General features: G+C 53.6%; 1 long non-coding RNA gene across 1 annotated transcript; it reads right to left on the reverse strand.

Annotated features, from left to right (window-relative positions):
- Positions 1-1,659: 1,659 nt before the first annotated feature.
- On the reverse strand, positions 1,660-4,539 carry LOC123628510. The gene is made up of 3 exons (XR_006731674.1): positions 4,522-4,539; positions 4,289-4,386; positions 1,660-2,166 (listed from the first exon to the last, which is right to left on the reverse strand). It is a non-coding gene; the product is annotated as an uncharacterized LOC123628510 (long non-coding RNA).
- Positions 4,540-13,059: the final 8,520 nt, after the last annotated feature.

The following is a 13,059-nucleotide window of genomic DNA, read 5'->3' on the forward strand; positions in this document are numbered from 1 at the left end:
CTGCTGATTTGGCCCTGGTCACTCTGGGAACAACTGGGGGGCTTTGGGGTCAGTCCCTGAGGCCAGGCCCGAGAGCAGAGGCGGCCTGCCCTCCCTGCGCAAGCTGGCCAAGCTGTGCCTTCCAGATGAGCCTGGAGGAGGAACCCTGGCCAGGAAGGCATGCCGGGATCGCGCCCCGGGGTCCCCACCTCAGCGACAAGACCCTGGTGGCAGCAGTGGGAAAATCACGGGCAGGAAAGGAGAGGGGTGGGGAGGCCGGGGCAAAGCCAGCCATGAGACCGGGAGGCGCCCAGACAGGGCGACTGGCGAGGTGGCATCCCGTGTGCTCCCCGGGACCCATGGCCTGGGCCTCCGCTGTGCCCGATCACAGGTTCAGCTGCACGACCGCACCCAGACAGGCTGGGTCAGTCAGAGCCACTGACCGCCACGGCCAAGCTCACAGGCCCCATGCGCCAAGGCCAGGCGACAGGAGAAGACACCGGCTGGGTGGCCTCGGTGTTGGGATTCAGAGGGTGGGTGAGGGGGTGGACACCCGGGACGGAGGGCCCGGCTCTGGCGACACGGTCATCTTGTTTGAGTCTCGCGTGTGTTTGACCCACCGTGCAGGGGACACAGCACACACCACACCCCTTCTGCCTGCGCTGCTGCTGCTCCCGAGCCTTCTGGCCTCCGTCAGAGTACTTTTCTTCCTCATTTCCTGTTTTGCTGATAAAACACACGGGATCCTTGCGAGAAAGAAGTGGAGGAAGGCAGAAAGAGGGCATCGCAGGTGGCCTGTACCTGCAGCACAGCAGGTCCCTCACGAGGACGCTGACGCCTGGCGTGTGGCCGCCCACAGCTGTTGGTGCTCCTACAGCTTCTCGACATGGAGGTGGCAGCGTGCAGCCTGCGGGGCCCGTGGCCACACACCCCGTGAGTCTGGGCCAACTCCAGGCAAGTGCAAAATGTATGCACGGCCACAGGCTCAACTCCATAGCCTGCCCGAGCGTATTTAAAACACAAAAACAATAGAGCAGCTATCCGTCTTTCCTTCCTAGCTTTGTCATGTTGATACTGATATATGAACGTGCTGTTTTTCGGCATCCCAGTAAATAGTTTCAGCCTTCAGGAATAGAAACTGTGCGTTTCCTGTGGCTTCTCCCATCCCTCGGCACACGTCTTTACACTGCTGCTGGCGTGTCCAGCTCGGATGGAAGCCTACCTGTTCCACATTATTCTTGATGGCTGTGTGATACTCCACAGAATGTATAACCCACAGGTATTTTAGCCGGTCCCCTGTACACAGAAATTTCCATTGTTTTTAAGATTTTAGTATTACAAACATTGCTGTGATGAATATCCTGGTACATTTTCTTTTTCTTTTCTTTTTTGCAATTCGTTGCATACAATAGATTCCTATAAGGGGAATGGCTGGGTCAAAGAATAAGCCCCTTTGAAAGTATTTGATGTAGATCACCAAATTGTCCATAAAAAAGTAATAAGCCCCTTTGAGTGTTTGATGTCTATCACCAAATTGTCCTCAAAAAAGTTTGCAGCTATGTAAACCCTGATCGCATATGAAAGTACATATTTTCTTACGTCCCACCCCAAACAGAATATTGCCATTATTTTATTTTATTTCTTTATTTTTAAATTTGAAATTATTAATTAAGGGGGCACAAGTCTTATTGTTACGTGGATATGTTGTACAATGCTCAAGCCAGGGCCTTTGGTGGGCCCATCACCAGAATAGTGTTCACTCTGGGTAAGTTTCTATCCCACACCCACCCTCCGGCCCTCCCCCCTTCCTGGTGTCTCAAGGCCTTTATATGGCTTTGTGCCCGCGCACGTACCCATCTGTCAGCGCCCACTTCTTAGTGAGAACCTGTGGTGTTTGCCTTTCCATTCCCGAGACACTTCACTTAGGATAATGGTCTCCAGTTCCACAGAAGTTGCTGCAAATGACATTATGTCATTCCTTTTGATGGCTGCGTAGGACTCCATGGGGTATACATACCACATTTTCTTTATCCCCTCATGAACTGAAGGGCACTGAGGTGGATTCCGCACCTTTGCAATCGTGAATTGTGTTGAGATAAACGTTCGAGTGCAGCTGTCTTCTCGATAGAATGACTTCATTTCCTTTGGGTAGACATCCAGCAGTGGGGGAGGAGGAGGTGTGGGCTCCTGAGAAGAAACAAAGGCAAGGCTCTTTAACTGGGAGATTACATACACAAGCCCAGACAAGGACCCTCACGCACTGTTGGTGGGAATGGAAAACGCCGTAGCTCCCACGACTGTTGCTTGCTTGCTTCCTTATTCTCTCTCTCTGTCTCTCCCCCCTCTCTGTCTCTGTCTCTACTCTCCTGCTCTGCTCTCTTTTTCCCTTCTCTCTGTACACTCTCCCTCCCACCCCTCCCTCCCTTCCTTCTTTCCTCCCTGTATTTGGCTGTAGAACTTGGTTACTCAGTAAGTAAAATAAAATGCATGGGTTTTCTGGGTGACAACTCCAAAAACAGTAGTAGGTAGTAGAAAACTCCAGGGCTCCATTCCTCCACAGAAGCAACCAATGAGCTGGCAGAAACCATCAGAATGAACGTTTGCAGAACGCCGGAATCTAGTCAACCACCAGGGAAAGAACTGGCGAAGAAAGGAGGTGCTGCTGTCGTGGTAGGAGAGTAGTGACATCCCCCTACAGCCAGATCAGCAGCAGCCGTGAGGACCATCGCCAGCACACCTGGCCCAGGCGGCTAGTGCCAGCGGCAGCAGTGTGGACCTTCTTCCCAGAGAATTTGGGTTGTCCTTCTCAACCTGTGGGATGGCTCCCTGAAGAGCCAGCAAAAGGGCTGTGCTTTGTTTCGCCTGACTCTTAAGAGTTCCCGGGGCCAGGGACTGGGGGAGGAGGTGACTAGGAACCGGCAGGAGGGAACATCTGGGGGGTTGGAAATGCTCTATATCTCAGTCGTGCTGGTGGCAACCGGCTGTATGCACCTGCAAAAATTCACAGGACAGTACACCAAAGAGGTGTGGATTTTACAGCATGAAAATTGTACCTCAATAAAGCTGAGTTACAAAACAAATACAACTAAACAAAAGAAAGGAGTAAAACAGTAAAGAGCAACACCTGGGAGGCAGGGTTGGATGCCAGCCGAGGACAAAGGGAAGTCCCAGGATGACAGCTGTGCAGTCAGTCAGCCTAGACAGAACCAGCCCGACGACAGACAGGACAGAGGACACTGAGGGAGATAGTTTAAAGTGCCATTACCATTATGAGATTACGGAAACTAAGCAAACGAAAAGAAACCATTTTTAACACGGGCGCGGGTGGGGGGGCCCTCAGAAATGAATAGAATCTAATAGACCCATACAGGGAGGGAGTGAGGAGGGGAAGGCAGAGCAGATAGTGTTGTGGAAGAGCTACCTTCTCACGGACTCGTCGGTAACTAATGTGTATAAACTATGAATCAAGAAAGAAAGAGAAAAGACAAAAGAGAGAGGGAAAAACACGAGAGAGAGTTTCCCGGTGGAGCCCGGTGGACGCCGCAGTTTGGGAGATGGGTCAGGGAGTGCGGTGGCGGCGGTCTGCAGGGCAGAGGACCAGAGAGAAGAGCTGCAGAGGGAAAGATCCCTGAGTATCCGCAGAGGGCCCGGCCGAGTAGTGGAGCAGTCGGCAGACAGGCCACTGATGAGCACAAGCGTTGTGAGGGAACTACGCTGAGGCCGGGGGAAGGACCCCCTCAACCCCACTGAGAAAATGCAACGTAACTCTGCCCACTGCTCAAGCAGGGCAGCGACTGGTGGCTGTTCCCACCCGCCAGGACGAGAACCTCATCATCCGCCGGGGCGCTCAGAGGGGTCTGGCCTCAGCAGCGTGGGAAAATTCATCGAACGCTAAGAGCTGCCCCGGTCCCACGCGGCACATCTTCAAAGCAAGACTTCAAAGCAAGGATCAAACTGCTTCCCAGTACCTTAACAGCATCCCAGAACAGAGCTCATGGACATGGCTAGGAAAACAGAAATACCCAGCAGTCAAGGGAAACGTCGCAACGTCTGGCACCCAGTCGGAAAGTACCAGGGGCGCACAGAAGCAGGAAAATGCAACCCCTTACGAGGAGAGAAACCAGGCAGCGAAAGGCGTCCAGATCGGCGAGGAAGAGGAAAACCTGCCTTTGTTTGCAGACATGACCGTCTAGGTGGAAGATCTGACAGAGGAGCGACTAGACTCCTTAGTGAGTTCAGCAAGTTTGCAGGACACGGCGTGTTTTAGAGAGAGTAAGGACAAATGCAAACTATTAATAAAAATAAGAACCTTAATTCTCCCTGTTGAAGATTAACGGAAGAGACTCCTCCTCCTCTCATTTGTCAAAGCAGCTGTCGCCAACCTTTCGGGCACCAGGGACTGGTTTCCTGGAAGACAATTTTTGCATGGACCTGGGGGTGGGGGCAAGGTCTTGGGGTGATTCAAGCACATGGCATTCATTGTGCACTTTATTTCTATCACTATGACGTGGTAATATGTAATGACATGATTATACAACTCACCATAACGCAGAACCAGTGGGAGCCCCTGAGCTGCTTTTCCTGCAACTAGACGGTCCCATCTGGGGGTGACGGGAGACAGTGACTGACGTGACAGGAGGCGGACGGAGCTCAGGTGGTGATGGGAGCCGTGGGGAGTGGCCGTAAATACAGATGAAGCTTCGCCCGCTGCTGTTTCGGCCGGTTCCTAACAGGCCACAAGCCGGTACCGGTCCCCACGGGTTGGGGACCGCACTGTGCAAACATTCACTTCAGAGAATTTTTAAGTTCTTCCTCTGTCTCCTTTGAAAAGGATGTAGACATTCTTAAAAGCTAAAAAGCTTCCTGGCAGCTTTGTGACCCAGGAAGGTCTTTTTCAAGGACACCAGAGCCCTACACACGGTCTCTTCGGGACGCCCCCCCTGCCCGGCCCCTCGAATCTCTCCCTGCCCGTCCAAGGCCACCCCGGGCCCGTCCTTCCCCTACCCCTGCCCTGACCCTGCGGGCTCTTTGGAAAGGATCCAACTCCAGCACTGTGCGCCCAGGGCCTCCCCCCAGGCTGAGGCCGATGCCGCGACCCGGGTCTCTCCACCCTGCCCTGGAGCGTGGGATGCACCCTCGACCGCGGGAGCACCCCATCCTGCAGCACCTCTGGGGACTGCGGGGACACCTGCTGCCCCAGCATCGCTCCCTCACCGCCTGCGCCTCCCGCTGCGCCTGCATCTGGGGCCCGCACGGCTGCTCCGCTTCTCCCTCCCTCAGAGCCCACGGGGAAGCCAGCCGCCCTGCGCGACCCACAGCCGCGGAGACGCGCGGGCTCCCGCACGACCCTCCGCCCCTTCCCCCACAGTACACGGCGGGATGCCCCCTGCGCCTGCACACACGGGCCGTCTGCACGCGGTCGGTTCCCGCCAAGGCCGCCCTGGCCCCTGCGCGCCCTGCGGGAGACTGAGGCGCTCTCGCGAGGCCCGGCTTGGCCGCCCGGCAGGAGAGGCGCCTCAGGCTCCCCAGGGCGCCTGCGCAGACAGGTCCCTCGGAAGCTGGGCAGGAGCGCTTCGCGTGCAGCTGGGAGCCGGGAGGGCAGAGCGCAAGGAGTCCAGACAGCCTAGAGCAGAAAGACCCGGCCCTGTGTCGCCGGGCAGATGGGGCCGAGACACACGGCCTGAGTTAGCCTGGAGGGGAGACTGGCCACCGCGGTTGAGGACTTGGAGCGGTGTGCACAGAGGGAAAGATCTTGTCCATTCCCTGCGGTCCCTCTGTGTGTCCAAAGTCCCCCCATCTGTAAAAGGCCAGGGCGAGGGTGGCAAGCTGGGGAAACTGGAGCAGATCACAGAGCCTCTTCCAGTCTCCACCTGCTCAGACGCCAAGAATAACAGGCCGTTCGAATGAGCTCCTGGCCCCCAAGCAGCCAGCTCCCCCGGGCAGCCCCGAAAGTCACTTCCCTGGAGGGTGGGTTCCAAGAGCGCCCAAGTGCCCGTGGCGGCACCACCAAGAGCTGAATGGCAACTTTCCACTCCCAAGGCCTTCCCGGCACTTCCCAAAGCACACTATGCCAGGCACTAAGGGGCTACCTACCCCCACAGCCCCTCCGACCCATCCCCCAAATAAAGCCAGAAAACATATGAGCTTAAAGGAAACTGTCTCCCCAACTGCGAGGTGACTGTTGATGCTTGTGTTCATGGCTGGTCCCTAGCACCACCCCACCGGCACGACCGCCCCGGAAATCAGTGCCGGAAATCAGTGCCGCAGCCGCTTTCATCCTCCCTTCCAGCCGTCAACAATACTCCTATCCTGCCCCAGTCCCTCAGAGTCCTACTCTCAGCCATAGGACAAGATAGTCTGTTAGATCCCTAACGACTTAGTGTGCAGTGCTGCTCACTCACCCCAGTGTGTGAATACATTTTAACAGGGAGCCCACGATTTCATCCACCAACCAGAGAAAAAATCCTCACTGACTGACAGTCTATAGGAGCTGTGGAGAGAGGTATGACAGAGGAAGGAGCCAAGGTGTCACGGGTACTCCCAGAAAGGGGACAGGATGGAGACGACGGTAAGCTAAGGTTTCGGGATACAAACCTGTCAAAGCAATTCAAATCCAAACGCCTGGATTGAGCTCCTGGAATCAAAGGTACTATGGAGACCCAGACTTGTCACCATGGTTATTGTTAGGGTGTGAAGTCAGCACCCGGGTGACAGAGATTTCTCAGAGCTTTAGGATACATAGAAGCGCAAAGTTTATTTATTCCCTCTCCGAAGAGAGAGAGGACACAGTGCCAGAAAGAAAGAGAGGTGCTGGCCCTGAGGCCAAACGACCCTGACTCTCTATTAGGCCACGCTGGGGGTGGAGGACTTATGACTGCAGCCCGATTAGCAGAAGACAGCTGAGAAACTGCTGTGTTGGCCTTTTCTGTTTCTCACGTAGCAGATTGATAGCAGAAATTAGTTTCTTCTTTTCTCTTCCTAGTGGGAGGTATCCGGTGCCATCTCTCCTGCTGGAAGCGGGAAGGAGTTGGAACTTTTACTATCTGCTCTGCAATATTTTGAAGGCCGTTTAAACAAAACAAAACAAGACCAAAACCCCCTTTTTACAGGCAGTGAATTTCTGATGAGAGTCCATCAAGTAGTGTACCCTTTCTTTCCTCTCCCAGAAACCCTTTGCCCTTTTGGAATGTGAATTGACCAGCTCTGCTGAAGGTTAATGAGGATTTACACCTTCTTTTGTTTGCTCAGCTTCCTTTAATTGCCAGGTAAACATCTCTGTGGGAGAGAGATTCCCCTTACTAACCTCAGCTGCAGGGTTTATACTACTGTCAGTGACTGCAGAGTTAAAAATCTATTTTCTTGTTATGGGTTTGCAAGGCTGTTCTTTCAGTTATTTATTACTCCACTTTCTCTCAACGTGCTCGTTCCCTCACCCCCTGTGTGCTCCCTGTCTGGAGGACACTGCTTGTCTCCCCCCCCCCCCCCCCGTGCCCCCTGGTCCCTGCAGGTGGCATTCACCCATCATTCTCCTGTGCCAGGCCCAGGCCCGCAAATCTCAGGGTCACGAGGTGACACTGGCCTTGTCTTGCCTGGTGCCTCTCTGCTGTTCCCAGGCCACTCTTTTACCTCCTGTGCTGGTTACTGTCCCCTACCCCACATCCGGTCACCTGTCTTGGCCTGCTCCACGCCCCAGAAAGCTTCCCCGTGAAGGATGGTGCCACTCAGGGGGCTCCCTTGTTCTGCCCCTTAGGCTAAGCCCATGGAAGGCACAGAACACCACACCTTACGAGGACAGACAGCCAAAGATATTTGATCCCCCTACCTAGGCCACCTCCCTGCAGCTGAGCCACAGTGTCCCCTGGAAACATCCAGGGGGGCAGACTGTACGGTCTTACGGGGCCCTTCTCTCTGAGCACCGGAAGGCTATATCCAGGCTTTAGCTGGGGCCTGACCCGGGGCTCCGGGATGCTCCTTCTCCCCGCCCTGCTGCCAAACTTCCCGTGTGGTCCGCACTTGCCCTGGACCCCCTCCTCCTCAGCTGCCCTGTCCTGCGCCCGCCCCGAGGGGCCGAAGCGGCAGTGCCTTACTGCTCCGTGTCTTCTGCCTCCCCTGAGGGATCCGGCCCCGTCTAATGGTCCCAGACCTCAATTCTCTCGTCACTTGCATGAGTTTGCCTTTGCTCCTGTAATGTGTTTTCCTAATTAAATGTGGGGAAACTGGAGTCGGCACATGGCTGTGTCTATGGGACAGGTGGGCAGACCCAGCGGACCCTGGATGAGCTGGACTCCCGTTCTGGGGGAAAGGGTGACTGACTCACTGCAGGGTTCCTGAGCATTTCAGGAGGTGCAGGGCCACGTCCAGCCCGTCAGCAGATCCTGGTGGCTCTACCTTAAAGACACGTGCAGAATCTGCTCCCTGCTCCTCACCGCCACTGTCCCCACCCAGATCCAGGGCGCCATCGTCTCTCACCTGGGGTGCTGGTCTCCCTGCTTCTGCCCTGGCTTCCTGCAGCCTATTCTCAGCATCAGAGGCAGAGAGATCCTGCTAAGATACAAGGTGGATCGTGTCACTACACTGTTGTTTAAAACCCTCCAGTGGTTTCGATCATACCCGACTCCTAGAAATTGGACAGCTCCTTACTGTCCAGGTGTATCTCCAACATGATGCACCAACCAACCTCACATCCTAACCTGTTAAAGCAGGGCGAAGGACGGAAGCCAGGGCAGGCGAGGAGTGTTTTGGGCCAAGACAATGGCATTTAAAAAGACTTGGGGATTTAAAAAGACTTGATAGAGGGACGTCGGTACGATCAATAGCAAGTTTGTCTGGGGCCATTCTGTGCCAGGCTGGCACTGTTCTAGGAGCTGGAGATAATGCGGGGCAGGCGGGATGCGATTTTAAACACGGTGGCCAGAAAAGCCTTTCTGAGGGGGTGACGTTTTCTAAAATGTTATTTCAGAAGAACACGGGAGTACGCAGGTTCACGTTTTATAAATTGCTTGTGTGCCATTTGAGTGACGGTTGTAAGTGTGCCCATAACCCAGACAGTATGCGCTGTAGCCGCTGAGGTGACATTTGAGGAGCACCTGAAGGAGGTCAGGGAGGGGGCCAGATGAAACCCGAGGGCAATAGCTCCAGACGGGAAAGGCCACTGCGCAGGCCCTGAGGCCGGAGTGGGCCTGGTGTGTTTCCTCCGAAAGGGCGAGGAGGCCAGTGGGGCTGGGGTGGATTGAACAAGGGGGAGAGTGGGAGTGGATGAGACCAGAGAGGAAATGGGCCTCACTGGATTTTGTAGGCCAACGTAAGGGCTTGGCTTTGACTCTGAATGGGAGGGGAGCCCATTTGAGGGTTTTGAATAGAAGCCTGACTGGGCTTTTAAAGCAGCCCAGCAGCTTCAGCAGTTCACCTGTGAGGCCAGGGCAGCAGGATGATTCCAGTCTTTGCTGGGAGACGGACGGACAAGCAGACCAAAGTCCGGCGTACTACAGATCAAGAGCTGCAGACAGAGAGAACCCTGGGGGCCTACAGAGGGTCCCCTTGGAGTATTCAGCAGCCCACGCATCAGCACGCGCACGTGGGGGAACTACCCTAGGCCTGGGAAAGGGCCACCAGACAGGGTTAAAGGCAACTATGCTCAGTGTCCAAGGAGGACCAGGAAGAGCACTTTGTCCTACTGCCAGAATTTTAAAAAATCTCCTAATGCAGCAACACTCAGAAGGATCTTGCCCCGGTAGTTGGGAAATAAATTAGTCCTACACTACAATCTGCTGTGGTTTCACCTAGCAACGAGAAAAAAAAATCTTATTCCAGTGGCATCGGGGAAGTCACGCAGAAGTAGCTTACCTCCATAGTGTGGGAAAGATTAATCCTACACTAAAATCCGCGCCCATCCCACCAAGGAGACCTTAAAAAGCAAAGAATGTAAGGATTAAACTGTTTTCAGGTGACTTGACGGCACTCAAGAACAAAGCTCAAAAATACATTTAGCAATACAAAACTATACAGTACCCACTCAAGGCAAAATACACAATGTGTGCAATCCTTTAAAAAGTACCAGGCATGCCGAGAATCCACAAATCCAACCCATCATGAGGAGAGAAATCAATCCGTGAAAGGGACCTAGATTGGAAGAGGTAAAATGTTCTTTATCTGCGGGCAACCTGATTGCCCATGTAGAAAATCCAATGCAATCTACAGAAGTGACTGCAATAGACCTCCTGGTGTATTGAACAAGACTGCAGGATATTTTTGAGGGAGCTAACCCGTCTTATTGAAATAATTAACCAATTGTGCCAGCACTTTTCTTCACTGATCTGGAATATGGCAAGTGAGCCACAGATTTCCTATTCTAGTGCTTCCGTGATGTTTTCTCCTCTCACACAAAAGACGTATTTTATTTTGGCAGCAAGTCGACCAATTGGTGACAAGCATATTGGCAAACCAGAATTCTGGTTGGGAGGGCACATCTTCTGGAGACAAGTTGTGATCAATGGTCTTAAATATTACAAGTAAATAATCAACTCCGTATCTCTACCTTTGAGGTCTATCTTAGTGATATTACCATTCATAGAAAGACTTATGGACAAGAATTCCATTGAATTCTCAGCTATAATAGGGCAAAAATTTTGCACAATTTAAGTGTTCAATAATTTCAGTATAATGTATCTTTTGCATACATTTACTATTATAGTGTTAAAGAATTTTTTGAAAGAGGTATATCTCATGTTCAATAAAAGAATTTAAGGCCAGGCATGGTGGCTCACACCTGTAATCCTCGCAGTCTGGAAGGCCGAGGCAGCAGGACCGCTTGAGCTCAGGGGTTTGAGACCAGCCTGAGCAAGAGTGAGACCCTGTCTCTACTAAATATAGAAAAATTAGCCGGGGGTCATGGCACGTGCCTGTAGTCCCAGCTCCTTGGGAGGGTGACACAGCAGGATCCCTTGAGCCCAGGAGTCTGAGGTTGCTGTTTGCTAGGCTGAAGCCATGGCACTCTACTCAAGGGAACAGAGTGAGACTCTGTCTCAAAAAAAAGTAAAAATATCAGTAAAACTTAGTATTAAACTTGAAAAATATATGTTTGTATTATTGCTATATAGTCAATGTATAAATACAAGATTAAAATTACAAAAATATTCCAAAATGTTGACAGTACTTAATGCTGAACATTAGGACACAGTTTAACTTATTTGTTGCCTAAATTTTCTTCAATTAATTTATATTACTATCTGAACTCCAGACACCCCTCCCCCAAGCACGAAAAGAAAGATAAGAACATCTAGAGGAACAGTGGCTGAAAATAAACTCAGAAACAGAACAGTAACTCTTTTATTTTCTGCAGCAACAAACATTTAATCAGCCCCCTCCTAAAGCAACAGAGAAACAATGCAATTGGGCAGCGAGAGCGCAAAAGCCAATGCAGGCAAACAAATGAGGCCTTCTTCATAAAGTGGCAACTACTGCAGGAATCAATCCCGTATACCTTGCCTGGTAGGGGTCACAAGGTTAGGTCTCAGCCTTCTTTTCTCAGCCAAGACTTAGTGGAAAGGGAGACCCAATGAGCTGAATGCTCCTCATCACCAAGTACAGGTGGTCCAGGAAGGAGTTGATGGAAATCCGGAGGAGACCAGTGTCTTCAGCAGCCCATCTTCTAAAAGTGAGGTGAGAAAATCAAGTTAAAGGTGATTACTTTGTTTTACACCCAGTACACCACACCCCTCCTGAGACCTACGACTTAGGTGTCTCCCTATGTCCGTTACAGAGTCCCTGGGGCTGAGACTGGCTCTTTGCCTTGCGGACTTGCCACCACCCTCCACCTGGGCTCCTTCTAGAACTCACACAGCCAGAACACTGCCATTCACTCTGAACTCCTTTTGAACTGCCAGCTGCTGGTGGCGTTGGGCATCTGAGGCCATGGACCTGAGAGCCATCTCTGCCTCCAGGGGTGACCGGAAAGGCACAGTGAGGGTGCTGAGGGAGAAATGGTTAAGGCATCATCTGCTACTGAATTTGCCAGCGTTTCAGGCCTCCTTACAGCTCAGAGGCCAGCCTTCACCCCAGGCTGCCCCGCAGGCTACGCAACCTCACCCCCCGAACACCCACATACCCAGTCCTGCCAGCTCAGGCCACCTTGGCCTGCCTCCTCCACTCAGTTCTCCTGCCCCGTCTCCCCAACGCCTTCAGGCCTGCTTACTCACCCTCCAGCCCTTCAAGCATCACCTCTCCTCGCACCAGACTACACCGGTTCCCCGCTCAGTTTCCCTGTTTGTCTCTCGCAGGCTGCCTTATGCCCTGTCCACAAAAGCCCTCTCTGGCCCCCTTAGCCGTGCAGGCCGTCTGGCCCATCCCTGGCCACCAGGCCCCAAAGCTCACTGGAAAGGATACATGACCATCTGTCGGCTTCCCGGGCTTAAGGCCACCGGAGCTGCGTCTCCACCTGATTCTGAAACACGTGCGGCCCAGGCAACACGGAGGGCACTTGCAGCTGCTGCTCCCATCATTTCCTGGCCTCTGGGACAGCCCGGGCCTGCTGGGCCACCTTGGACCCCAAGAGTGCCGGGGCCACCCTGGCCGGGGCTGGAACAGCCGCTCTGGCTGTCAGGGCCTCCAGGGCTAACCTGGCTGCCGGGGCCACCGGGACCGCTGGGGCCGCCAGGGCCACCCTGGCCTTCCTGGACACCAGGGAGACCAGGGTTGTCAGGGCCACTAGGGCCACCCTGGCCAACCCCTGTGCCAGCCGTGCTGCCTGTGCCTTCGTCTGGAGCCTGCATAACTGCTGCTCCTCTGCCTTTCTCCTCACAGCCGAACCGGAAGCCTTTCGTCCGCTCAGCTCCCTCACGAAGCGCCTCTTTGTGTGCGCAATGCACCTCGGGATCCCCACTACGCCTGCGCACTCAGACGCCTTTTGAATCCATCGGGATCTTGATTGGTTCCCGCCCAACTGGACCCCGCGGGCCCGTTACTGTCTGACCAATAAGCGCTCCCTGACAGAGCTCCGCCCCCTCGAGCACACGTGAGTCCAGCGCACCTGCGCAAAAGACGTCTATCTTGTTTTCTGCCGAGGGCCCTGTTGTGGTCCTGGAG

This window comes from Lemur catta, chromosome X (genome assembly GCF_020740605.2).
Source record: "Lemur catta isolate mLemCat1 chromosome X, mLemCat1.pri, whole genome shotgun sequence".
In the NCBI taxonomy this organism is placed as follows: domain Eukaryota; kingdom Metazoa; phylum Chordata; class Mammalia; order Primates; family Lemuridae; genus Lemur; species Lemur catta.